This window comes from Carassius auratus, chromosome 23, assembly GCF_003368295.1.
Source record: "Carassius auratus strain Wakin chromosome 23, ASM336829v1, whole genome shotgun sequence".
NCBI classification, from domain to species: Eukaryota; Metazoa; Chordata; class Actinopteri; order Cypriniformes; family Cyprinidae; genus Carassius; species Carassius auratus.
In genome coordinates this window covers 8575095-8595624 of record NC_039265.1, presented here as the reverse complement: position 1 = coordinate 8595624, position 20530 = coordinate 8575095, and the positions used below count along the sequence as shown (strand labels likewise).

At 33.8% G+C, this 20530-nt stretch overlaps 3 long non-coding RNA genes across 3 annotated transcripts; 1 reads left to right on the top strand and 2 right to left on the bottom strand.

Moving 5' to 3' along the window:
* Positions 1 to 7883: 7883 nt before the first annotated feature.
* LOC113041734 (uncharacterized) lies at positions 7884 to 11568 on the bottom strand. The gene is made up of 3 exons (XR_003275455.1): positions 10765 to 11568; positions 9140 to 9171; positions 7884 to 8958 (listed from the first exon to the last, which is right to left on the bottom strand). It is a non-coding gene; the product is annotated as an uncharacterized LOC113041734 (long non-coding RNA).
* A 3409-nt stretch (positions 11569 to 14977) lies between these two features.
* On the bottom strand, positions 14978 to 19944 carry LOC113041732 (uncharacterized). Its single transcript, XR_003275453.1, has 4 exons — positions 19832 to 19944; positions 18968 to 19259; positions 16807 to 17092; positions 14978 to 16255 (listed from the first exon to the last, which is right to left on the bottom strand). It is a non-coding gene; the product is annotated as an uncharacterized LOC113041732 (long non-coding RNA).
* LOC113041733 (uncharacterized) lies at positions 19842 to 20484 on the top strand. Its single transcript, XR_003275454.1, has 3 exons — positions 19842 to 19915; positions 20029 to 20176; positions 20254 to 20484. It is a non-coding gene; the product is annotated as an uncharacterized LOC113041733 (long non-coding RNA).
* The last annotated feature ends 46 nt before the right edge of the window (positions 20485 to 20530 follow it).

Here is a 20530-nt window from a genome sequence, read left to right as displayed (position 1 = left end):
TTTAAGTGAGGAATTCTGCTAGAGCAATATCAAAGTATATTTGAAAAATACATTTTGTTGGAAATTTGGTTTATAAAGTAAACACAGTAAAGTTGAATTGATGGAAAATCACATTTTGGAGTTTTTACTGTTGTACATCACACAATGTGTCACTTTCAGTGTGGACAGATGAATGACTTCTCATCATGTCACACCTGGTTAGGACAGAGACAGAAAGACACAATAATATCAGTTATTTCTAGAAAACCATTCATTAATTAAATTACACTATATTGTTTATGATATTATATACATTTACATTTAAATATAATACATTTAAACAATAGCATTATTATAAAGCAATAAATGTAATCATTTAAATTATTAAATAATAATAATATTAAATTGTAGTTTTAAATAAAATAATCTAGATACATTTTAGATTACTAATTAAATAATTACATTTCCTATATCATTTTTTTAATATAAAAGGTTTAAAATATTTTATTATATTTTAATAACTACACTATATCATTCATATATATATATATATATATATATATATATATATATATATATATATATATATATATATATATATATATATATATATATATATATGAATTAATGATTAATGCATACAAAAAGTTTTTGTTTGCATAATGTATATGTGTGTTCTGTGTATATTTATTATGTATATATTAATACAGATACATACAGTAAATGTAAGTACATATATACATGTCTATATTTATATTCATATAATTCATATTATAAATAAATATATTTAATATATAAACATAAAATATTTTTCTCAAATATATATACATACACGTGTGTATACACATAATAAATATACAGAGTACTCCTACAAATAAGTTGATTCATCTTAAGCATTTGTATCAACAGGATGCACAGGTCACATCTACTTCACATTTGTTGGACCTGCATATCAAGTTTTTCCCGTGCAAAAGACTGCGAGTGATAGCATGAGATAATGCTATTGCTGTGCTTGAGTGGTTATGTGGTAAACAGTGTGTGTGTGTGTGTGTTGAATACAGATGAGGCGCTGATCATTTGCGTGGTGCAGATAAAACGCTCAGTGACTGTGGCATTTAAGCAGGTCAAGAGCACTGACCTCAGCTGCCTAAGACGAGAGGAGAGCAGAAACACACACACTCACAATCTCTCACACTGCTTCTGTTTCTCACAAACACACACACTTTCTCTGTCGGCTTGATTTATTGAGCGTGTTCAGTGTCATGAGTCACTGTAGCCCCTCTATGATGTTTCTCTTTCTGTCTCGATCATCAGTACTGTTTGCATAATAATATTTCACAGATTTGGTCTTTAAAATAATTCCACAAATTAAGAGAAAAAAAACTAGAAAGACTAGAAATACTTAGAATAGGTATGCAGATCTGTATCTGTATAAATCATAAATAGAGGATGCTTACAGCTCACAAACAAGTGATCCAAGTTACTTTTAATTTAATAAATACAATTAGTGAAACAAATATGCATTTCAGAACTCAGCCGTCATCTGTGTCTACACTAACATAATCATAACGTTATATAATATAGACTTACAATTATTTATTTCTTTATATATAAAACACTTATTTATAATAATTACAATATTTATATTTTTTCTATTATTTATATATTACGTTAATTATATATATACAAAATAAATATATATAATTTATCATTAACATTATAATTTAGATATAAATATAATAATAATGCATACAGACATGTATGTAAACTTTCATTTTATATGTACACATATATAACATTACAATAATATTATATGACAATTAATAATATATGTAATTAATTATTATACATAACAAAAAAATTATAAATAAATATGCAGTTATTTGTGTGTATATCATAAATATTAATTATATATTTTAAATAAATAATTATATGTTTTTTATTATTATTTGTGAGTGTATTTAGTGTGTGTATAAAAACATTAATGAAATACTGTATGTGCACAATATATATAGAAATATTTTAATAGAGATATTTATATAAACTATCTATCTGTCTATCTATCAAATGGTGTTTCATGTTGACTTATATTACCTTGCTGAATATGTGAAGTGTCATGAGAAGTTTTTAACCTGCATCTCTGATAGCTCAAATCTGTGACCTTGAGTTATTATGCTTACTTATTGAGTCATAGACTCACTGTTTGCTCACAGCATTTCTAAACCCATCCGTGTTCATCATCTCACTTACAGTATGAACAGGAGACGTGGAGCGCTGATCTGACACTACACCCTCCACACACACAGCGGAACTCCCCCAGTGAGAGACATTTGAGCTACATCTGGTGGTCTCACGCCTCATTGGCTTGATAGAATACTAATAAAAGCCATATGACAACAGCATACCAAGTATGCAATTAATATTCTAAAATATTCTACCGCGGCATGTGGCGGAGACCTGTTAGAGTCACGTTCTGTGCCGGACTGACAGCTCTGTCTGTGTGGCAGCAAAAAAGACGTCCTTATTAACCTTTATTACAGCAGACACCTAAACACATCCACATACACACACAGAGACACTGAAATATACAGTACATTCACTTACACAAACACATATGTGCTTCAAAGCAGACAAGAATGAGTGCATACAAGCTCAGAAAAGCATTCTACTCTGACTGGCTGATTATTTGTGTACTGAGCATCATATGTCAATTTTTGTGCACTGAACCTTAGTTCAACCTTAGTCACATTATAACACCTGGAGGGCAAAACATCTATAGAATTGGAGACCAAGCCTGTCGAATTACTATCTATATCAAGCCACGGATATCTAGGTAACCTCTCAGTATTTCAATCACAAAAACAGTGGGACGTTCTACAGCATTTAACATGAAAAACTTTCGGAAAAACATGCCTAATGTACCAAGACAGTGATAATAAAAGATCAAATGCAATATACAGCTAGCTTACTATAGCCATCTAGTTTTTAAAGAGATAGTTCACCCAAGAATGAAAATTACTCCATGATTTACTCTCCCTCAGTCCATCCTAGGTGTATATGACTTTCTTCCTTCAGATGAACACAGTCTGAGTTAATATATCAGAGTTTCGTGCGTTTATAAGAGAGTGGCATTTTCAGCCGTGCGTAAGACAGGTTTTGAGAACCAGTTTTTGTTTACAGCAAAGGAAAAGCAGTCTCCTCTTGGTTTATAATAAAATCCATTTCTCTTTGCAAATCTCTATTTTGTACTTCTAATTCCTGACTTCTCACCATAGTTGAAGTTAGCCTAAGTCTCCATTCTACATCATCCGCTGGAACACTCTCTCGTGAACACGCATACAACAGTTAATGGAAGCTAGATATTATAGTTTTAAATATGCCTATTATTCTTACACAAATGCATCGCTTTTCTTCAGAAGGAGTTTATTAACTGTGGAGCCATGTGGAGCACTTTTTATGATGGATAGGTGCACTTTTTTGGGGCTTCAAAATCTCAATTAACTGCCATTATAAAAGTTTGGAAGAGCCAGGACATTTTTTATATAACGCTGATGGTACTCATCTGAAAGAAGAAAGTCATCTACACCTAGGATAGCTTGAGAGTTAGTAAATCATGAGGTCATTTTCATTTTTGTGTGAACTACCCCTTTAAGATTTGTAAATGAAATGTGCAAGGCTTCTGTTGTCTTTTTCTCCACAGGAAAACTGTTTTTTAAGGATAGTTGATAAACCCGCTTATCAGTTATGAGCTTGATTGTATGTTTTACTTTAACCTTTTTGTTCAAATTAATTCAATATGTTTATATAATAATGCTATTAGCAGAATCTGGTGAAATCTACATTACCCATGATGCCGAACAGAAAATTCCACCAATAAGAGAGTTGCAGTGCGCAAAGCATGCAATCTTTAGCTCCGCCCACTCCCATAAATACTTAAATATTTGTGTGTGTGTGTGTATATATGTATATATATATATATATATATATATATATATATATATATATATATATATATATATATATATATATATAGTGCAATAAACCTAACATTTATTGTTTCAATATACACAACTTTTATCCAAAACAATTAACAGTTTTTTTTTTTCGATTGTTTTTAATTGGAATTGCAATTCTTCATGGGACTGTAGTTTTTTCCCTCACTAAAACCATTAAGTAAACAGTCTTACACTTTTGTCTTGTCACTTTGTAATGTTGTGATTCACCTTGTAGCTGTCTGGGTTGGTTCACGGATTATGCTTTAACGAAGAAACTTAGTATGGAAAAATGAATAGGAATTTTACCACAGAAACCAGCACTACAGAAAATGATGGACCGTATAACTGTAGAAAAACACTACCTAGATTGCATTTATGGCATCACAGGTAAACTATATTATCCTACCTTCATGTTTTGTCCAATGTTTGAAGGTGGCAATCCCAAAATGCATTATAATAATCCCTGCAAAAAAAAAAAAAAAAAAAGCATAGACAGACATGCAGATTAAATTTTCATTGATTATACATGTAATACATTTGCTAATGGGAAACTACGGAAATCATCTGTTAGCATATAGCATTTACCATTTGTTAAGTTAAGTGCACAAACTGACGGACATTAACAGAGTTGTTTCCGGTGTTACAGTACGTTCCAAATCAGCTAGATGTACATGTTAAATTATTCATGCTTTATTTCCCATATACAAATTTCTAGAGTTATGAGAACATTATGTGTCTCTTAAAAATCATACATTGTGTCTGAGTTTTGTCATACACATCCTGCAAGTTTCTTTTCAAGCACAATGAGAGCAGGGGCTTCGTGCCTAGAGAGCTGACCTAGATATGAGCCTAATGAATGATTTGGGTGGATTTTTATTTCCATGTTCCCTTATTTTCCATAAAATACATATGCATATGTAGACATTTGTCATTAAAGGTGCATTAAGTGCATTTGTGTTTGTTTTGCTAGACAATTAGGCTCAACTAAATATAGCTCGGGTCCTTCCTCCATTGTAAGTCTATGGGATTTTGGCACCTGTTTTGCATCTGCCATCGCTTACTAAAGTAAATGCAGACCTGACCGGAACAAGACACATTAATTAGGGAATATTTCATTCAAATTATATGCCAGAGTTTACTAAGGGGGTACAGATTTGATCAAATCACTATAAATATGAGAAATAGTAAAAACTCATTCACACCAAGAACAATAAATATAAAGTTTTAACAGGTTAATTGGTCTTAATATATAAGAATAGTATTACGAACAGGATTTAACCAACTCTAGATTTTTAAGAGGTCAAGCATTTAAAGCAATGATAAAAGACAACATAACTTCAGTGTGTTTATAAACAGATGTTATTGTGCGGTGGTGTGAATGGATGTCAATGCAGTTATCGTTATAGTTATATCTTCATAGTGATCTTTCTTGGTGTGAATGAGCATTAATCACTGCTTGTTTAGTAGAACAAATGGCAAACAGATGTGATAAAACAGATAGGTTCACTTCACCCAAAAATGAATATTATGTTTCCATTTGCTCACCATCAGGTTGAAGTCGATGTAAACTCATTCCAAACCAGCAGAATTTTTTTCTATTGTAGAACACAAAGAGAGAAGATTTAAAAATATCTGTAAAATAAAGCAGATGATGAAAAAAGAACCATAAAAGTAATCCAAATGTTGCATTTCTTGAGTACCAGTCTTCTTAAGTCTTATGAGTTTTATGAGGAACATCAATTCAATTCAATTCAAGTTTATTTGTATAGCGCTTTTTACAAAATAAATCGTTACAAAGCAACTTTACAGAAAATTATGTTTCTACAATATTTAGTAGTAGCTAGTAGTTTGTGCACATTTGACAGGATTTTAGAAAAAATAATAATAATAATACAAGACGTAGTCAGCTAGATGTTGAACTATCAATATTATTAATTAAGTTATTATATGATTCAGTCACACATTTAGCAATAATTGTTAGTTCTGTTTGTTGATTCAAGGTTAGCATCATCTGGGGTCCTCTGAGGGTCAGCATCATCTGTTCTCAGGTGTTCTGGATCCAGACTGGAGCTTGTGTAAATCCCGTGGCGAAACATAGAAACAAAATACAGACATCATTAGCATAGCTGCTGATCCAACAAAGTAAAATTAGTTTAACCCAAGCTAATGAATAAAAATGCACCTTTGATCAGATGCAACTACACTCACAATTAAAAAAATACATTATTTGAATGCTTGGCGAAAGAGATGTGTTTTTAATCTAGATTTAAACAGAGAGAGTGTGTCTGAACCCCGAATATTATCAGGAAGGCTATTCCAGAGTTTGGGAGCCAAATGTGAGAAAGCTCTACCTCCTTTAGTGGACTTTGCTATCCTAGGAACGACCAAAAGTCCAGCGTTTTGGAACATGAGTTTTAAAATCCAAAATTGGTTTAAAAGGAGTATTGCTGGTCTATTAGTTGTTTAGACTGAATGGTTAGCAGTGTAGCCATGATAACCAGCCAAAGTTAGCACAGAAATGACCAAAACCTCCAGTACTGTATGTTACACATGTAACCAAATGCTCATTGATTGCTAGAATTTATTTGTGCTGCAATATAGAGTTCTGAGAGTTTGACACACTATTTCAACAGTAACAGACTTTACTGTTGACTTTAGTCAATATACTATGTATTGTATCGACTGCAGACATTAATTAAATACTCCTAAAATAAAAAAATAAATAAAAAGATGTATACACATCCAAAATTAGCTTTTGTTTAACTTGCTGAATGCAGAAACACTAAACCATGTGACATAATTCAATCATATCAAAACTTTGCATTTCAAGCAAGCATTTCCAGTTTCTTTTTATGCCTTTCGTTGCCGTTTGAACGAATCCTTCAGGTTCTCTTCAGGAGGATCCAGAGGGAAAGGCACGTGGCGTTCCCAGCAAACCCTCAAGCTTTTTGGCTCTGAATTTCCATTATCCGTCCTCGTCCCTTCGGGTGAGCTGGAGCACTATTGCAAAGAGAAGCCATCAATGCTTCAGCTCAAACAGGCATTGTCCGAGTTTGAAGAACAGCTGGCATCTGTCATTCCCAGCACACATTACGGATCTAAAGTATTGTTGGATTAAAATAATTTGGCATAACTGAGAGATAACAGTGAGGCCATTTGCATTGGTTAGCATTTAAAGAAACACATGAGCACCTGGGGTAAATCTAGCGCTGACCCCTTTTAGTAGCGAGTTAAACCCGATCAAGCGACAGGCTTTTGCCAATGTGCAATGAGCCCATGACAGACCGTCAGTCTCTCTGTCAGTAAAGCTTTCTTATCAGCGGCGGATTCACACACTGTCATGAAATGACATAGAGGTGGGGAGGCAATCATCCGTGAGCCACAGGTCTTTGAAAACCGAACATTTACTCTTCAAAATTTCACACAAAAAAAAGAGGTTTCATTCAAGTCTCATTCAGCTCAATATCAAACTTAATTTCTACCTTTGAATTATATTAAATAGTGTCAGCTCAGAAGGCAGACCTACAGAGAGTTATTTTGTTAATTCATTACTGTTTTAATTAAAACATATATGAGCAATGAAAATGTTTTTAAAAGAAAAACTTGTGTAAAGAATTCAATCAATACAGTCGTAGTATGCTTGGGATTTAACCTTTTTTATTCGCTACAAATATTATTGCAATTTAAAAGAACTGGTTTCTGATTGAATATATTTTAAAATATAATTTATTCCTGTGATGCAAAGCATCATTACTCCAGTATTCGGTATCACATGATGCTTCAGAAATCATACAAACATGCTGATTTGATGCTCAAGAAAAATGTGTATTATTATACATTTTGAAAACACCGTTTTCGAAAATGTTTTTTGTGCTTAATATTTATTTTCTGAATAAGCATAAGAACTAGTAATTTAGCTGATACATGAGTAGACAGACTAGTGCAATCAAACTACATTTCCCATCATTCTCTGTGAAAACAAGAATGACAAAAAAACATTGATTACTCACCAAATGCACATCCTTTGCTCTTCATTGTGATGCATTAGTGCAAAAATGCTTCCAGAAGTACATTATAGAGCAAAAACATTTCACTTTAGCAAAAATCATTGGAACGCACATCATGCTGTAATTATGATTTCCAAAGATCTTGAATGCAGCATTAGTCACTTTAGCTGCCAATCAGCCAGTCTAAGTGGGTGGAAGACTCAGCTTGTATATGGTTATTGTGAATATTTACATACTGGTTCAACTCAGGGAACTGTTTACAACAGGTCTTGGGTGACTTTGAAAACCACGGCGTTTTTGAGCACATGGTGATGGGCTGAAGAGAACTGAATGACCCTTTGTCTATTTTTCTCCTGTGTTTTTACTGTCTTTCTAGGTCATCCGCATCTCCAGGACCCATGCGAGTGCTCTCCTATATTATTTATTGCCATTTCTAGAACAACTAAAATATCTCAGCAATAGCGTAACATGTTCATAACATGACACGTCACTAGCACAGGATGACTCATAGTCAAGAAACATCATTCAGAGTTAAAAATAAGTCATATTTTTGTTTAGAATAACATGTACTGATAAAAGACGCACAAAAACACCTGAAACATGTATTAGTAAGTAAACAAAGTCTATTTTGATTCATGCCTTACTAAGCACCCCTGACAAATGTTATAAAAGGAGCTAAATATGTGAATTTATTCACATTTTAAGGAGTGACACTGATAAATCTATACAAACTGGCAGTAAAAAAATGTGTCCAACGTCCTGCAGCACATGTAGGTCAGGTGACCTTCAGAAAGATGGAAACGTATTGCTTCATTGCCTCCTGAGGTCCCACACTGAACCCTGGTCCTGCTACATCTCCCACCTAAACACGAGGCTCTGAATGGATGATCGGCGCCGTTTGTGAAGGTTAGACAACATGCTCCTTTGAATAATTATGTCACAGCGGACCTGCTCCAGATATTTCCAGCAACAATCCTCTATTGCATGACAAAAAACAACAGTAATTTTCAGGTAATTTTCTAATCAGGTCAGCGTGTTTTATCTGTAAAGACATACTGGGGGGGCTGAAATCTCGAATGAAAAGTGGAGAAAATCTTCCAAGGTGACATTAAAGGGATAATTTACTCCAAAATGAAACTTATTTCATCATTTACTCACCCTAATGTCGTTCCGACCCATATGCTTTTCTTCTGTGGAAAACAAGTGGAAAATATTAGAAGAATGTTTGCATATATGTGTTCCATACAATGACAATATATAGCAATCAAGCCTTAAAAATGATTAAAAACACCATTAAAATGTTTCACCAGCTATGTTTTTATTCAAATCTTTATTATGAATTTTTTTATTAATATATATATATAATATATATATACAAAATGTAAAGTAAAATATAAAATAAAAACTGAAAATTAAAATATGAAACTATTTGCAAATAATATAAAACAACTTGCATTTTGTGCTCAAGAGAACAAAACCATCACTTCCACAGAATAGAAATGGAACATCATTGTATTTTCATCTAAGCTTATACTGTACTAATAATGACTTCTAAATTAAAGTAATCATGCCATTTTTATGCACATTTTGGAAATTATATCCACATCTTAGTGTTTCCATGCACCTTTATTTATTTATTTATTTAATGCCATAACAACCTAGTTGTTCAGAATTTAACTTGATGAGCTAAAAACAACACACATGCATAAATACATAAATACACATATGTGCTACCAGACTTTTTAACCCTTTAAAACCAGAGATTACCTTCCGGCGGGACACCTCCGGCACAAAAAATTGCTAAATCAAATTACTAAGCAACCCCTGAACGGAATAACACAAACTATGTATCATTTTAGAGCTTAGAATCTCAGTTTTTAATGAATGTAATTATTTTGATCAACTCTTAACTAAGGCTGAGCAGTACCCTAAACCGAAGTGTAAAGGGGGCAGGACAAACCCCCCACCCCCACCCCCCCCGCAACAATATTAATAATCATATTTTTCAAACCACTTCCTTGATCAACAAAAAATGGATATAATTTCAAATCTCAGAGTCTGTAGCCACTTTGATTAACTTCAGACCCATATGAAAATAATATATTTATGTCACCGTTTTACTTGAAACTTCATACAACAAGATCAGATTGTGGAAAATAGCCATTATTTAAAGCAGATTCTCAGTGTAAAAAAAAAAGTGAGGCCAAATCACTATATTGGTAAGAAAGCTCTCAGATTTCATAAAGAAAAATCTTAATGTGTGTTCCGAAGAAGATGAAGGTCTTACATTTTTGGAATGGGGTTGAGTATTTAATGACAGAATTTTTATTTTTGCGTAAACTATTTCTTTAAATTATGACGCCATTTTAATTTATGGGTGAACTGTCCCTTTAAATGCCCTTTGGAAAACTTTCAGCACCAGACTGTCAGTTTCCCTAAAACTTCTGAAGACCTTGAGGAAGAAAGAAGGATGTGCGACGCTCTCCCTTGGCCGTACTTAAGAGGGAGGTGCTGACATTCGTAGAGGACATTAATAAGGATGGACGCGAGCAGGAGGAGGCTCGTGTGATGAATGAACGGAGCGCTGAGAGACTCCTGCACATTTAGACTGATGTGGAGCTCTTGATCAATGCTCCTCCTGACAGCAGATACACAATCAGCCGCGCCGGACAACCCCATTGTTTAAATGGAGTGACACGTCATTTGCGCTGCGCTAAAGGTTAACGACGAGAGAATCACACACCAAATTATCAATTAATCTCTAAGCACATTTGTTCTCTCACCTGTGTCCTCTCTTTCTTTACATCCTCAGCTCTTTCTCTGGCTCTCCTCCGGCGAGTTTTTTTCATGTTGCGTAATTTGTCGGCTTTATCTTGTTGGAAGGATTGAGCTGGCTTTAGGGAGCATGCTTAGATACCGGCTACATCCATTATCTGTCAGAGGATAACCTGATTCAGAGCAGCTGCTGCCAGACATACAAAGACAGACAGACAGACAGAGATAGAGAGACAAACAGAGAGACAGGCCTTGTTCTGTCTAATTGTCGAGCTGATCAATTAGAGACCATCGCGTAGATCGCCACAAAATAAATTTTCAACAAGAGTGACAAAAACAAGGAGATTATGGCAGGTAAAAGATGCTGTGTTGAATACATCACACCGATATGATGGGAAACACATCTCTCCAGAATCATTTCATTATCCAAGTGCAAATATAATGAGCAATTACAAAACAGATCTGAGTTCAGATCCTGGATGCTGATGCGGGTCAATACAGAAAGACACAATAATGTAACAAACACTGGTTCACTACATACTGTGCATCACAATTTTAAGTTGTTTTTATGCCTTTTATTCACATAGGACAGAAGAAAATAAATTACAGCAAGGAGAGGAATCAGCTAAGGACCTCAAGATGGGAATCAAACTCAGGTCTCTGTAAGCACAGTTGTGCTATATGTTGATGCACTAACCACAAGGCTATTGACTTTTATTAGGATTGATGAACTAACAAAGAAAATACTTTGGTTGCGTCAACAAGTGATGACATCTAACACATCATAACAGGTGACATCTTAACCATGTGGAATTCCACCACTGAATAAAAAAAACTAAAAAGTAATTGCGACTGTTTGTCTCACAGTTCTGACTTCTGACACACTATTTACTATATACTTCCTGTTGACACTGTAAAGCTGCTTTGACACAATCAGTATTGTATAAAGCCCTATATAAATAAAGGTGATTTGACTTGACTTTATCTTGCAATTGCTTGACTTTTTTTCTCAGAATTGTGATGAGTTTGATTGACAGGCGATCTGACCAATCCTAATGCAGAGTCTGCCATTTAGTCTGACAAACAAACCAAACACTAGAGTACATTAACGAAGGCAGATTCAAACTAAGCTTGACGACGTCAGCAACCTGTCTGACAGATGTAAATCTTCTAAGTGGCTGTGCGTGCAAACTGCCATCGTTAATCTTGCAGAGACGGCGAGCTTGAGCGGGGAGTTCTTTGTCGTGAGTGAGCAGGAGTAAGTATTCTGATTAATTATTTTGTATAGTATTTTAAAATGTAACGTCAGTACGCCATATTAAGTTAATTGCCTGCGAGCTTCTCCTCCTGTCTGTACGGTAATGCGACAGAGAGACGCGTGGTTATGACGCAATCGTTAGCCTATTTTTACAAAAACTGTTTTTGTAAAAAATAAACTTTTTACAACTGTTTCTACGGGGCAATAATGTAACATAGAAGGTAATGGAGCCCTTTATACATTGTCGTGTATCTTTAGAAATAAGTACTGGACAAATGGAGTCTTTAAACACCTCAGATGTAAAGTTATTCGCTGTCAAAGTGACGCCAAAATGAACGGGAGTCAATGGGATGCTATCGCAAGTGAAGTTCTGCTACAAGATGGCGGCACGCAGACGACTTCAACTTCCTGTCGACTTCCTTGCCGCCTGATTGCAGGAGAGCATGAGAGCGCCATGGCTTGTCGGATGTAGTCACAGTAGCTAATGATCAATTGCTAATTATAAAGTCAGAATTACGGGATATAAACTCTATTATAGTTGGTTGAAGGTTATACGTTTGTTTGTTTGAACATCAGGAAGGTAGAATCATGCTCATTACAAGATCTCTCACAAAAACCAACTCCACAAATGAGGCTATAATCATAAATGTTTTGAATAATGGACACCGGTCGTCCTCACAGCTAAATAAACATTAAAGTCTTATGTGTGACAGAGCAGCTTGTGTCTGCTTTTGAAATGAGAAGACATGAAATCTTGATGTGAGATTACAGAACATGAAAGTGTCAACCCACAGAGAAATCCCATCCTTGCTAATGCTCAACCAACCTTATCAGGGCACCGTTAAACATTTCGTTATGATTTCAGCCTGGTAGAAACACATTAAACAGAATCTCCAAAGATTTATCATTCAACACAACAGAAACCAGGATGACTTTGCATTTGTAAAGACCTGCGAGCATGAACGGAAGTATGATAATGAGAGAGTAAAATTGAAACAAAAATGACTATTTAAATAAACCTTCCTGAGATAAATGTTTAAATGCAACACCCATGAGCCTTGTGGCTTTCATTCATCTTCATTTCAGCCCTATCAGTATGTCTGCAAGATAGCAACCACACTTACATGATTAATGTAGTGAACAAAGCCCTTTCACTTACATGAAAACACGCTGAAAATGCATCCTACTATGAAAAATGTTTTAAAAACTCCATGTTTTAAAGACATTTTATGTGCCATTGTACAGCACAAAGACACACACAAATGTTTAAATAGCTGCTCTCTACAGAAACGGCATCCTGATACGGTGTATGTGTAAGTGTGCGAGGGTTTGGACAATAACGGGATGTCATCAGATGAAATAAAAAGGATGAAGGTGGTGATTCATCACCTTGTCAGTCTCCACAGCACCTTCCTCTTATACATCACTCTTTCTATCACACACACACACACACACACACACACTTCAGTCTCTCACGCCGCCTCTGTCACGACCTCCATTAACTTATTCTTACACTCAGATGCACATGTTCAAACGGACTCACCCTAAGGATTAATTAGTCAATTCTTTGACACTACAGTGACTTACAGTAATAATAAAAGACAGTTCTTTTGGAGAAACACTTACATTCAAGGCATTTAGCAGATGAACTTATTCAGAGCAACTAAAACCTAGAAATCTTAATGGAATGTTCACAGGTCTCTGGTGCTCAAGTCTAAGTCAAAGCTCAAATCATGTCAATTCTAGTCAAGTTTTGGCTTTTTGTCACCATACAAGACAGTTTTATAAACCCTGTTGTAAGACAAATAAATATTAATTAAAAATAATAAATGAAATAATTATGTTTTTTATAAAACAATATATTTTATTAATAGTTATTAATGTAGGTTTATATATGTGACCCTGGAGCACAAAACCAGTCTTTAGTCACTGGGGTATATTTTTAGAAATAGCCAACAATACATTGTATGGGGCAAAATTATTTATTCTGCTTTTATGCCAAAAATCATTAGGATATTACGTAAAGATCATGTTCCATGAAGATATTTTGTAAATTTCTTACCGTAAATATATCAAAACTTTTATCAAAAATTTTGATTAGCTACATGCATTGCTAAGAACTTAATTTGGACAACTTTAAAAGCGATTTTCTCAGTATTCGAATGTAGTATTATTTTTTTCTGTAGCCTCAGATTCCAGATTTTCAAATAGTTGTATCTCTGCTATATACGGTAAAAGACAAAATAAAATTAAATTAAAATTAAATAATTCACTTATTATATTTATTTTATTAATATTTATTATAGTACAGTTTTAATAAATTCTGCAGACAAATAAATAAATAAATAAATATGTTATATTAAATAATATATAATTCAAAATTAATCCTATGGATCTCTTAGAATAAAAAGAAAATTGCTGCAATAATGTAAAACTTGAGAAAACAAAAGATGCTTTCTTAAAATCCATAAAATTAAATAATTAAACAATAATATACCTATTTTATTAATATTTATTTATAATTTAGCTTTCTGTACATTGTAGGTTAGTTTTATAAATCCTGTTGCAGAACAATAAAGAGATAAATATGAAATAAAAAAAAGATTAATTTTATGGATGTCTTAAAAATAACTGCTGGATTAGTGGAATTCACAAACAAACTAATTTTATTAGTTGAAAAAAGAGTGACAACTTGCATAAGAGACTTCCTTTTATCTAAACAGGTTCATGAAAATCAGAGAAAATGTTTCTCTTTGTCCTCCTGAGTCTCAAGTCAATTTAAGTATACATCGAGCAGGCAATCTATAAAAATGACAAATGAAATAGTTTTTTTCATAATTTGGAAGCAGTCCAGAAGAACTGTGAATTTTCTTTTTTGCATTCCAATTTAACAAAAGTACATTATTCAAAAACATCAAGCAAGGCTCTGATGAAGATCATTCACTATAAAAATCCTGTAGTAATTTCATCTTATCCAGTTGCATCTCATTTAGTTCTAAGAGGATTTATTTATCTCATCCCATCAGGACTGATTCCAAATGATGTCGGAATTCCAATCGGAATGATAGGAATGACACATTAATATGAATCTTAACCATAGATTAGAGCCTCATTTGAGCTCCTCAATCACCTCTTGTGAGGTTTGAACCTACAGTCTTTCAGTTGTCATCCCAGATCTCTAACCAACTCTCTCTCTCTTTCATCTTTCAGTCTTTGCCTGCCTCTGAAGTTGGAGTGGACTGTGTGGTGTGTTAGCACTGTGATTTTATGCTCCTTTGAGGTTTGAGCTGTGCAATCTGCCTCATGGAGGGAGTCCGAGCCTCCGCCGGCTGGATTACATTTTGATCATTAAGATCAGAATTAGCCTGACTTTCACACTTCAACCGTGTTAAGCCGTTTAGAAAGGCAGAAACACTGGGATGTGCCACGACTACTGATGCCCCCCAAAACCACCCATTTCCGCATTCATTAAGAGCCACTTTCACGCCTTAATTTGCACAAATCAAACAAAATAGAGAACCGCGTTGCTTATTAGACTTGTGTTCTTTATCCGCCACGTGCTGGCCTTTCGTTTGACCATTGCAAGTCCAATCAGAAGCACATTCTGCGCTCACGTTTCAATAAAAGACAGCGGATTAACCGGTTTGAGGTCCTCCACAGGTAATTAGCCCAATTCTACCGGTCTGTATCTCCCCGTAGCTTATCAAGAATTGTGCTCAAATTAAAACTGATTCTATTAGCACCTTTACTGCCATCAAATAAACTACAGACCAGTCATTAATCCTGATGGATGAAATAATTACACCCTGAGAGTACAGGTCAGGATCAGCATGATGGGCACACTGGCTGGAAGACTTCATCTGCCGTGGAACTGAACAACAATAAATAAATCTTCAAGTAATGTGCTGTTGATTACTAATGTCAGCTTGACCTGAAAGTACTGGCAAAGCTCACTTGAAAGATTGGGAATGAAATGTCTACTTCCTGTGTTAGGTCGCCCCCTAGAGGCAGCACTTCATATCACTGCCCTTGAAACCTGAACAACTGAAGCATAAAGGCCTAAATGAATTGATATTTTAAAAGTATGTTACATATTTACTTATTAAAAAATAAAATCGACGTAGCCGACTACAGCGCCATTGCGCTTCGGGCGTCCCGTGTTTGAATCCCAACTTGAGGACCTTTCCCAAATCCGCCCTCTTCTCTCTCTCCCACTTCACTCCTGTCTTGTCTGATCTGTCCTATATCACAATTAAGGCAAAAATGCCCAAAAAATTTATAAAATGTCATTTGTCTACCTTAATACCTATCTTTGAACTTTAAAAAACCCATTTACTTAACCTATCATTGTGTAGTCCATTAAAAAATAAAATAAAACAAGCTTATTCAAAATATATAAAAAAAATTACAAATATATATATATATATATATATATATATATATATATATATATATATATATATATATATATATATATATACACACATATATATATATATATATATATATATATATATATATATATACACACACACATATATATATATATATATATATATATATATATATATATATATATATATATATATATATATATATATATAGATATATATCTATATAGATATATAGATATATATATATATAGATAGATATATATATATATATATATAATAAAAATAACAATGAGAATATAAAAAAAAACTATAATAATAATATTTTATAATAGCATTTACCATCGCTATTCAAGCTAGCTAGGAGACCATTTTTAGGCTTTTAAAACCAATTTACTCACCTTATCGTTGTGTAGTCAGGCGGAATGACTTTCTTTCTGAAGCAGACTGTAATAAATCACTCTTATCTGTGTATTTACTGGAAGTGGCTGTGGCAGAGAGGTTGGGCTGGTCGGGTAACCATGGCACAGTTGAGATTGTACCCCTGGAGTCCAGAGAACTCTAGAGAGAACAGGCTGTGCTCTTATTTGTGGATATTGCTGCTCCTAACCTCATCCGTGCTTGTATCTCAGACACATATCAGCTCCGGACAAGGGCACTCGCTTTGAGAGAGCCTGTTTTATAGACCTGAAAGACACAAAAAGAAGAGATTCGGTGATAGTGGGTAAGTAAATGTTTTCTTTTGCTTCTTTTTTTTTTGCATTCAGACACCAACCAAACTCACAGCATTAAAGTATTTGATAGATTTACAGTTTTTAAAGTCAAATAGCCTCAGGAAAGTGAAGTAGGTTATGAGGTTTGACATCTTGTCATGTAATGCAGTGACATTCAGACAATTTTAAGCACAAAATTCATTTTAATGCCCAATATATGCTTGTGTGTATTTGAACAATCACTCATTTGTGTCTCATTATCTTCTCTGTAGGAGCTTCCCACATCATGGATGGATGGAAAACCACAGGGAAGACATTCATGCCACAGCTGGTGGTGAAGATTGTTGGTGGGAAACAAATTAAGCATTTCACTAATGGGACAAAAAGGTACAAAACAAAGAATAATAAAAATAAAAATATATAATGATAAAAAAATAAATAATTTAATGTATTAAAAATATCTAAATATGTATATTTAAAAAAAAATTATGTATATATTTTTTAAATTGTTAAATTAGAGTTATAATTTATATATTGGCAGATTATATAATAATAATAAACTTGCAAACATTTATTATACTTACATTTATACCTCGGACAAAATATAAATATTGCTAAAAATATTTTAATTGTTATTTATTATTGTCCACAGCACAAATGGTGCAGGATAAATTAAGCATATATAAATAAATTAAAATTAAATTAAATGTCATTTAACACTGTTATGATATTTACCATTACACATTAAATATTAACAATGATAAAAATATACAAAAACATTTAATATATTATAATATATAGTCCTACAGATCATCTTAAGGTAACAAACTTCTCCAAGCACAGACACAGTCCACCTAACAGAGTCACAGATGGAGATTCAAGCAGAAAATCACCTTCTCATGACCTGGAGCCTCTGAGACCAGCTGAGCACACAGAAAACCTTTTAGATGTCCTCAGACAGGTAATAAAAAATCAACTCCATCAAAAACTACACTGACAATGCAATATTCAACTCACAAACTCTGTAATTTTGCTAGACTTAACCATTGTTTACCACTGTGTGCTTGTCATTGACCAGTTTAGAGGTCTCTAGAGGTCAAATGGTTGCACTGTCCATGGTACTGAAACCTAGTATCAAAATACCAGCGCTGTTTAGGGTTCTGAAATCCACTTCTCATTCTTTAATAGAAGGAAAAAATGTGCTTTATAATCTAAAGCTTGTGCTGATGATAGCTGGATGCTAATGGTTTGGTAATGATCCAGGTTCCTGGCAGACGGTGTGTGACAGCACCATGTGGAGATCGATCACAGTCCTACATACATCTGAAGTCCACAACCAACATGGGTTACACAAAACAACTCATGCAAGATCCTCATATTACGGAAGCACAGGTAAGACATAATGTGCATGCTGTCTTTAATCAAATCGAACAAGTACAACTATTCAGTAGTTTGAGCTCAGAAATTGTTTGTGATTTTGAAAGAAGTCTCATTAAGGCTGCGAATATTTGCTTGAACATACAGTAAAAAAAACTTAATATTGTGAAATACTCCTACAATTTAAAAATAAATGTTTTCTATGAATATGTTGTTAAAATGTAATTTATTATTGCCAATGCTGAAAACAGTTGTGCTGCTTCATATTTTTGCGGAAACTGTGATACCTTTTATAGAATTATTTGATGAAAAGAAATAATAAATATTCTATAAAATAAATTATTAATTTGACATTATAAATGTATTTTTTACTGGAATAAAATTAAAAAAAAAAATTTTTAAATCTTACTGACCACAAACCTTTGATAGTGTATGCTGAATTAAAAATCAAATCTTTAAAATCAAATCTTACTCAATATGTCCAGACAGAGGAGCCAGTTAAATTGAGTCCAGAGTTCTGCCTCCTCTCATCCGTCTCAGAGGAACTGCAGGATCTGGAGCCACGAACATTCCAGATCATGGAGGAGGAAGTGACATCACTCGATCCGTCCCGATCAGGAACCATCCATCAGTCAGAACTCACATGTCTGTTCCTCAGACTGCAGCTCCCTCTGAAGCTCACTACACTGGGCTGTATGTTCCACTCCTTCAGTAACACCAGCGACCCGAAGCAGGTACTGGAGATCAATCATCAAGCAGAACCTCTGGGAATCACAGCAAATAATATCATTTGTGTCAGCTTTTAATTTCAGTGGCATATGCATTCGTCAAAAATGAAACCCAATGATTAAATCAGAAATCTTAACTTGAATACTGACTTAATTATTCTAGTTTCATATTACACTACACACCACTGACTGTTTTCATTATTAACCTCTTTGTTTGTTTGTCGTGGGGACATCGTTTTATGGTTCTGAAAATGTATTTAAATGTATTTCTGCAAAATAACTGTTTTCTTTTCTTTTTTTGATTTTGAGACGGAAAGTAAAAATGTTGTAAATATTTTGTAAAAATGATTTTTTATAAACAATTTTTTAAAAATGTTAATTTAAAAAAAAAAAGTTTCATTTTCTTCTGCAAAGATTTGATTACTTTTTTCTTTATATTCTAAGATGAAAGAAGACTTATGTGTATGTTTTTCTGGAATTTACCGGTTTTCCAATTTGGTAAAAAAATAAAATAATAATAAGTTTGAAGTTTAAAATTAAAATTTAAAGTTCATTAAAGTTTGTAATTTTTTATGTGAAGTTATTTTTTTTATGTGCATTTTACTCACCATGCTGATTTGCAGGTGCACTATCAAGACTTGCTGCAGTTCATACAGAAAGCTGTACAAGACGACAAACAGCAAAGTGTTGAGGTCTGTCAGTAGCTGCCCAAAATATTATCATTTTATACTGTCAGCAGCTTTCTGAAATAAAATAACACATTTTGATGGATGTTTTTAAACATGGTTTGATGGATGTTTTTAAGGCAGAGATCTGGGATGTGTCAGTGACCAGTACTGACCTGGAATCAGTGAGCGACAGAAGCGAAGCCAATGCAGAACAAAAAGAAACATGGCTTCAGAGGTTCCAGAAGATGGAGATGGCCTTAAAAATGTGTGACACCCAAAACACAGGTATAAAACCCATCGCACAAATACAGTTTATCTGAAGCACGTAAGTGATTTAAACTGTGATGAAATGATGTTTTCAGGTCACTTGGACAGAGACCAAGCCAAACGCCTGCTACAGAACTACAGCCTCATCTTTGATCTGAATCTGAGTCCTCTGAAGGTCAGCGAGGTCACGCGTAACACTCAGAGAGAGGGCAAAGTTCACCTCGCATCAGCTCTGCAGAAACTGAAGGAACTACACACTGCTTAACCTTTCCTTAAACACAAGCAAATGCTACAGAATTCCAGCCATCTTTAATAAACACTGTCTGGAAATTTTAACAATGACAAAAAAAATAAATAAAAAAAAAAAATACA